We start from the raw sequence: 7,397 nt of genomic DNA on the forward strand, positions 1-7,397 counted from the left end.
AGCCTCCTTCAGTGTGTTGATCGTCACAAGTGGTGGGTCATCTGCCACGGCCTCTCCCCTGAGCCCGTCTTTGGCGAGTCTGTCTGCTTCCTGATTGCCCACCACATTGCTGTTAGAATGGCACCCAGCACAGAGTAGTCCCGCCCCGACGCAGCCAGGACAGTTTTTTTTGTTTTTTTGGGGGTGTAAAATACCTTTACGTACGGAGTGTGGGACTCAATCTCTCCTTAAGCTGCCTGGAGGACACTACCCACTAAACATCACCCCCTCGCTCCTGCCACGTCTACCTGGACCCGCTGGACGCATCTCCTCAAGTAGACACCGGACTGTTCTTTTTGTTTCATTACCCCTGCTCTTCGCTGTATTTTGCCTCTAGTATATTTTGGGCCAGTTTTGAGATGGCTTCAAAGTTTTCTCTTCTTTCTGTTACCGATTTTAAGAAGGTATCCGCGGAGATGTTGCCACCAATCGTCATGCGTGCCTCACATCTTTCCTGTTCCCATCTTGGACAAGCAAACATTGTGTGTTCTAGAGTATCATTGGGTTCAGCACTGTATCGGCATTCCGCGACTTCCCTCTTTCCAATTTTACACAGGTAACTCCCAAAATTTCCGTGGCCACTCAATATTTGAGTAATATAGAAGTTTACCTCTCCATGCTTTCTTTTAATCCACATATTTATATTTGGGATGAGCTTATATGTCAATCTTCCTTTTTGTGATACTTCCCATTCTGCCTGCCACTGCTGCACTGTGCGGTTTCTCTCCATCTCTCTGCTTGCCCTGGTTTGTACTTCATCCTTGAGAAAGAGTCGTTCTCTTTCTCTTGAGAGAAGATGCAAGGGCACCAGACCCGATATCACCAAGGCTGCCTCAGTTGACGTAGTCCGATACGCCGAGCAGACCCTCAAAGCCATGACTAGCCAGGACAGTGCTTCTCGGCATTCCATCACAGTTTTCGATCTCACTGATTGCATGGTGATGCTTCTTAAAGCGGCCAAGCTGCCAGAGTATATCACTATATCCCCTATTGGTCTATCAGCAATTTTCTCTCGTATACAACTAGCCGCTTCCTTTATGGCGTAAGCCTCTGCTTGTAGAACATTACAGCCATCCGATAGCCTCAAAGATCGTCGGATGTCTAGTTTCTCTGAGAAGATGCCTATACCTGTGCCCCATGAATTTGCGGATGCATCTGTGTAGACTGCTATCTCTTGAGTGTTCATTACTCGGTTGCTTTCCCATTCTTCTCTTGTCGGGATGCGAATCCTTATCTTTCCTCCAAAATCATGTTTGGTGAGCATATAGTCCGTTTTCTGGTCTAGCCAGATGTGTTCACCATGATTTTCCCTATCACTGGCAATATCCTCGAGTGACCGTAGTTGGTCTGGTTCCACAGTTTGGATTCCCTTAATCTTAGGACACCTTTAGCGGCCAGATCCTTCACGAGCCAGTCGACTGATTGCAGGTCCAGAATTGCTTCTAGCGCAGCTTGCGCTGTGTTGTTCCTTGCTCCAGTTGTACCTAGAGCTGCTAATCGCTGTACTTTTGTGAGGCTTTTTCTATTAGTACCGCTTCTCTTTTCCCTTTAAGTACCTACCGCTTCCCACCATACTAGTGCTCCACAAGTGATTATTGGTCTAACTATAGCAGTGTACATCCAGTGTATAATGTACGGTTGCAGACCCCATATCTTTCCAAATAATTTTTTACATGCATAGAATACATTTATTCCCTTTATCATCCTTTCCTCCGTGTTCCTTTTCCAGGAAAGCTTCGAGTCCAGAATGATTCCTAAATATTTTGTCTCCTTAGCAAGTACAAGTGTCTTCCCTTCCAGCTTTGGTAGCGTGAACTTGTATTTTCTTGTAAACAGAATTAGCTCGGTTTTGTCTGGGTTGATGCCCAAACCATTCCTTTTTGCCCATTCCGTTAACTTCTTCAGAGCAGATTCCATGATGTCACTGATCGTCTGCAAGTCTTTGCCAACGATCAATATTACCAAATATTGCCACGTCGTCTGCATATGCCTTTATCCTAATTCCCTTCATTGTCAGAGAGGTCAGGATCGGGTTCATTACAATCAGCCACAGCAGAGGTGATAATACCCCTCATTGTGTGTGGCGTGCCTTTTGTTGCACACTTTTTGGCTGAGCTGTTTCCCATCTCCGATGTGATAGTCCTGTTCTCTAGCAATTCTAACATCCAGTTGATGGTTAACTGCTCTACCTTTAGTTCCTCCATGGCTTTTTTTGATCGCCTCTGTCTTTACATTATTGAAAGCACCCTCTATGTCTAAGAAAGCCACTAATGTGTATTCCTTATCCCTGAGGGATTTTTCAATTGTACCTACTACCTAATAAAGATCTACTGACACTAAATTATAAAAATGAAAATATCTCACAACATTCAGCAGTGGGCAATTGAGCCCTATATCATCATTGTAAATACCTGAGTAAACTAATAGTATACAAAAAATAAAAACCTACAGGGTCATATTGTAAATACCCTTTCTACTTCAAAGTGATAATTATAAATAATCTAAAAGGTAACTTTGACAATGACCCATTGGCCATTTAAATTGCCTGTTGATAATTTAAATAATTTAAAGGTTGGGAGTAAGTATTGACTGTAATGATCTGAAGAAAGATAAGGAAAAAAGGGACACAATGGCTCTATTTCTAGTCTAATAATCATGCCGCACGTAAACATTATTATGGGGCACAATAGGTGAAAAATCGACATCGGATAGCTGCATCGGAGTCCTGGTAGCAATAAAATAGTTACAGGGTTGTACTAGGAATGTTTTTTTTACGGAGAATAATAGAGTTGACATTTTTTCTTTATTTTTACTGAACAAAATTCAAAATTGTCGGTAACTTTAACAACATCTATAACAAATAATTCTCAATAGTACCAGACCCAAATTGATTTAATCTTTTTTATTTTTGTTTACATTCCTTTCAAGTATTTCCTATACAGGGTGCCCCAGAAATATGTGCAAGTATTTTAACTGGTTGAATAGTTCACGTTCCACACCAGGAGACATGCCCATGAGGTTTTTTTGAGAAAAAAAAAATGTTGAAAACTTGATGTTTTTCTTGACATTTTCCGGAAAATATTGAAAAACTTATTCAGCTTTCAGAAATTTGTTTTTCCACTGTACGTTCTCTATGTTTATAAGTTATAAGTTCACATTTTTAAATTTCCACAAAAAAATACTTACATTAATTTTATACCTTGTAGATTTTTTAATCATTGTAGAATACCTACTTCTCTTGTGAAATTGAACGAGCGTATACATAGTCTCTCGATATACAGGGTATTCCGAACTTCGGAAGCATATTTGCAGATAAAAATAAGTAAAAAAGTTCGTATAAATACAGGGTGTCCCAGAAATAAGTGCAAGTATTTTAAGGGGTGATAGGTCTCGATAGAAAAAACATATTTTCTCTTTATCGTTTTTCAAATAAGTCCAAAATGACGGAGTTATTTTGCTTTTTACGAAATTTTCCAAAAAAAATGATTTTTTGATAAAATAATTTTGAAAACCACTGGATCTTTTCTGGATTTTCTTTCTCGTAAATTTAATCTAATACCTATCTTGCCATATTATCAAAAAATTATGTTTTTTTCTCTAAAAAGTAAAAAAAAATCCAAAAAAATTTTCAAAAAATTTCGAATTTTAAATTTTTTTCTTTCGCGAAAAAAACCTCATAGGCGTGTTTCTGGGGTTGAACTATACTACCAGTTAAAATACTTGCACTTATTTCTGGGACACCCTGTATATATGTCCTAAAATGCTTAGTTTCGGAAATACAGGGTATAGAAGTTTCATTTGTATTTCGATTTTTTCCAAATAATTTCTGAAATAACGTCAATATTTGGATGAATAATTCACACCAGAATTTATAAAAGATGCGAATACCAACTAGACGAAACTCAATTTGGATTTCGCAGTGGCCTAGGTACTAGTGAGGCGTTATTCGGATTAAACGTTATCACTCAGCGTTGCAGAGACATGAATGTCAATGTAATCGCTTGTTTTATAGATTATAGAAAAGCCTTTGACTGCGTTAACCATCAAAAACTTATAGAAGTCCTCAAAACAACCGGAATAGATAGAGAAGAAATTCGATTGATTACAAATCTCTACTGGCAGCAAAACGCAGTGGTTAAAATTGAAGGAACATCGTCAGAAGAAATCACGATTAAACGAGGTGTAAAACAGAGCTGTGTGCTGTCACCGCTCTTATTTAATATATATTCAGAGGCTATCTTCAAAGAAGCTCTAGAAGGAATCGAATGTGGAATTAAGATTAACGGGAAAGTGATCAATAATATCAGGTATGCCGACGATACATTGTGCTGGCCGAGAATGAACAAGATTTGCAGAGGCTAATGAATGAATTAGTTCGGCATAGTGAAAACTGCGGTCTCCTCATAAATACCACAAAAACGAAGGTTCTTGCATTCACCAAAACACCTGTGCAGATTCACCTGGATATCAACGGTGACCCAGTAGAGCAAGTGTCTTCATACAAGTATTTGGGGTGTATTGTAAATGATCAATGCGACCCGAAGAAAGAAATTAGAAGCCGCATAGAACAAGCTAGAAAAACATTTATAAATATGAGACAATTTTTCACAAGGTCAGATTTGAGTTTGGAGCTACGGGTACGCATGGTCAGATGCTACATTTTTTCAGTTCTCCTGTACGGGTGTGAGAGTTGGACTCTTGACATATCGTTAGAAACAAAACTAGATGCCTTCGAAATGTATATTTACCGCCGTATATTAAGAATATCATGGGTCCAAAGAGTTTCAAATGTGGAAGTTCTTAATCGAATGAGAAAACAGAAAGAACTCATGCTTACCATCAAAGAAAGAAAAACACGCTACATAGGCCACATAATGAGGGGTAAAAAGTATGAACTTCTCAGATTAATAATTGAAGGCAAAGTCCAGGGCAAAAGATCTATCGGCAGACGCCAGAATTCCTGGCTAAAGGACATTCGTAGATGGTTTGGTTGCTCATCAATCGACATGTTTCGTATGGCTGTATCTAGAATGACGTTAGCTATTTGGATCGCCAACCTTCGAAAGGAGACGGCGTCGTAAGAAGAGAATTTGGATGAAAATTGTTGTCTGGGAGTTTTTTGACATGAGAAGTTTGATTTTGATGTCAATATGCCTCTTACTTGTAGATTGTAGAGGGCGCCACTTACATATTTTTTAACTGGTTTGAAAAGTAATAACTTTTTGTCCGTACCTGTATAAATAATAAAAATAAATATAATATAAAATACCATTTTATCGTCTTGTATAAAAAATAACTATTTGTGCCTGCCTGTAATGTGAAACGTACAGTCTCGCACTAAAACGTATCATTTTTACTACTAATAAAACAATATACAATTACTTATTTTTTTCAAATCCGGACCTGTTGGAATTTTATTTCGCCATCGCCACTGGGGCGTAGGGGGTGTAGGGCCACTCTGCCCGCAGGTAGTTCCAACCCCCGACGGTTCAAGGTGACGTTTTGTTCGCAAAGATATTTATTAAAATTGGGTCTAGCGGCAGCAGGCTGCCCTTAAAGACCGGCCTCAGGGCTCGAATAGATAAAAAATAGGACCGCGCCAATGCTGGGGTAAAAAAGGGCATTAGGTGGACGAGGAATGCGAGCTTAAAGGAGCCGCATTTCACTCTAGAAACGTTAGATTTACTTAAAGGTAATTATAGTAATTAGTTTTAGTAATTTTTGTATAGTTACATAACCCTAGCTCGAGCCCTAGATTTATATTTAAAATTAAATAAATTTCAGAAAAAAAGAGGAGCAATAAAAAGAAGAAATTAATCAAAAAGAAAAAATAAGAAAAAAAAGAGGATAATGTCATTCAAAGATTGAGGGGAAGCTAGGTGGTATTGAATAAAAAAAACTAAGAGATGAGTTTAATGGCTGTTTCATGCTTCCAATTCATGGTTCATGCATCGATCTTAGCATTGTCTTAGTCCCAACGAGTCCTAAGTTATAGGAAAAAAAATGTATTCTTAAGGCTATACTGAAAGCGGAACTGAAGAATTTGGAAGACTCCATCAGTAATTTGGAATGGGTGTCCTCCAACAGTCTAAGACACTCGAAGAAGTTCCTCAGAACTTACGACCGAGAAAAATCAGAGGTTTTCCTTGATTTAAGTAAAAACAATCTTCGGATTATCACGGGGTTTGTATTATATTATCAGCAGGACACTGTCTCCTCAACGAACACCTCAGTAGGCTGAAGGTGGGAAACAACGGCAAATGCAGATTCTGTGGGGAAAATGGGGAAACACCAGAACACCTTATCACTGAGTGCGCCGAGACGACGACCATTCGTGCCATGAGCGTTGGTACGGCTGATGTCGAGGATGGAGAGCTGGCCTCTGTGGAGTCGTCTCAGATACTGGCTTTTGTTAAAGCCCTGAGACTGTATGATGAGTTATAACTCGTTATAACTCAAGAAAGGGGAACATACAATAGATCTGTAAGGTCGCGGTGATTAACTCTCCTCCTAAACATTCTACATTCTGCAAGGCTACTTTCGAAGCCAAAATAATTTACGCAATCAGTGCAAGAATCCTTGTCTCACAAACTTCTTGGCGAATGATTTTTTTCACGTTACAATTACTACAACTGATGTATAATAGTATATTTGATATCAATTAAACTTTTAGTTACGTAATCGAGGGCGCGATTTTTAAATTCATTGTTGTTAACCACGGTAATGATATTGGGCGCCGGGCTAACTAACTGAAATTTAAATTTCCCTCTGGAGGCTTGTACTATGATTCAGGTGGTAGCTCTGCTGTAAAAAATGTCAAGTTGCCGCATTTATTTATTTATTTCCTGACATTGTCATTCGTTTTGACACTTCAGTTTTGTATTACGAGTTTTTGGTTTTAATAAATAGTTTTGTGATACTTTAAGCTTAAAAATTTTTAATAGCAGACCTTGCAGTTGAACATTGTTTTTTTTAGAACCTCTTTTAGTGTGAAGTATACTTAATAGCCGTAAAGAAACTGATGGCCGTTTATATCCCTTAAGTGCTGTTAAGAATGTGAGTTTTGTTGTTGTAAATAATAACTATATACCATATGATCGAATAAAAACGGCGTCAGCGATGGCTATGAAATGAAGATCGCTGTCATTTTATATGTAAATTTATATGGGAAATGTCATCGATCGTCATTTCCAAATCAACTGGACGCCGTTTTTATTCGATCATACGGTATTTATAATTATTCTTTATATTTATTTTTGTTTCCTAAAATATTTTGATTAAAATAAGATATGTAAATGTGGGCAACGCTGTGCCGGTCAAGCTTAATGACGTGACTAAAAATTTATTTGATATGAACT

This window comes from Sitophilus oryzae, unplaced genomic scaffold, assembly GCF_002938485.1.
Source record: "Sitophilus oryzae breed Bouriz unplaced genomic scaffold, Soryzae_2.0 scaffold_942_pilon_pilon, whole genome shotgun sequence".
Classification (NCBI taxonomy): domain Eukaryota; kingdom Metazoa; phylum Arthropoda; class Insecta; order Coleoptera; family Curculionidae; genus Sitophilus; species Sitophilus oryzae.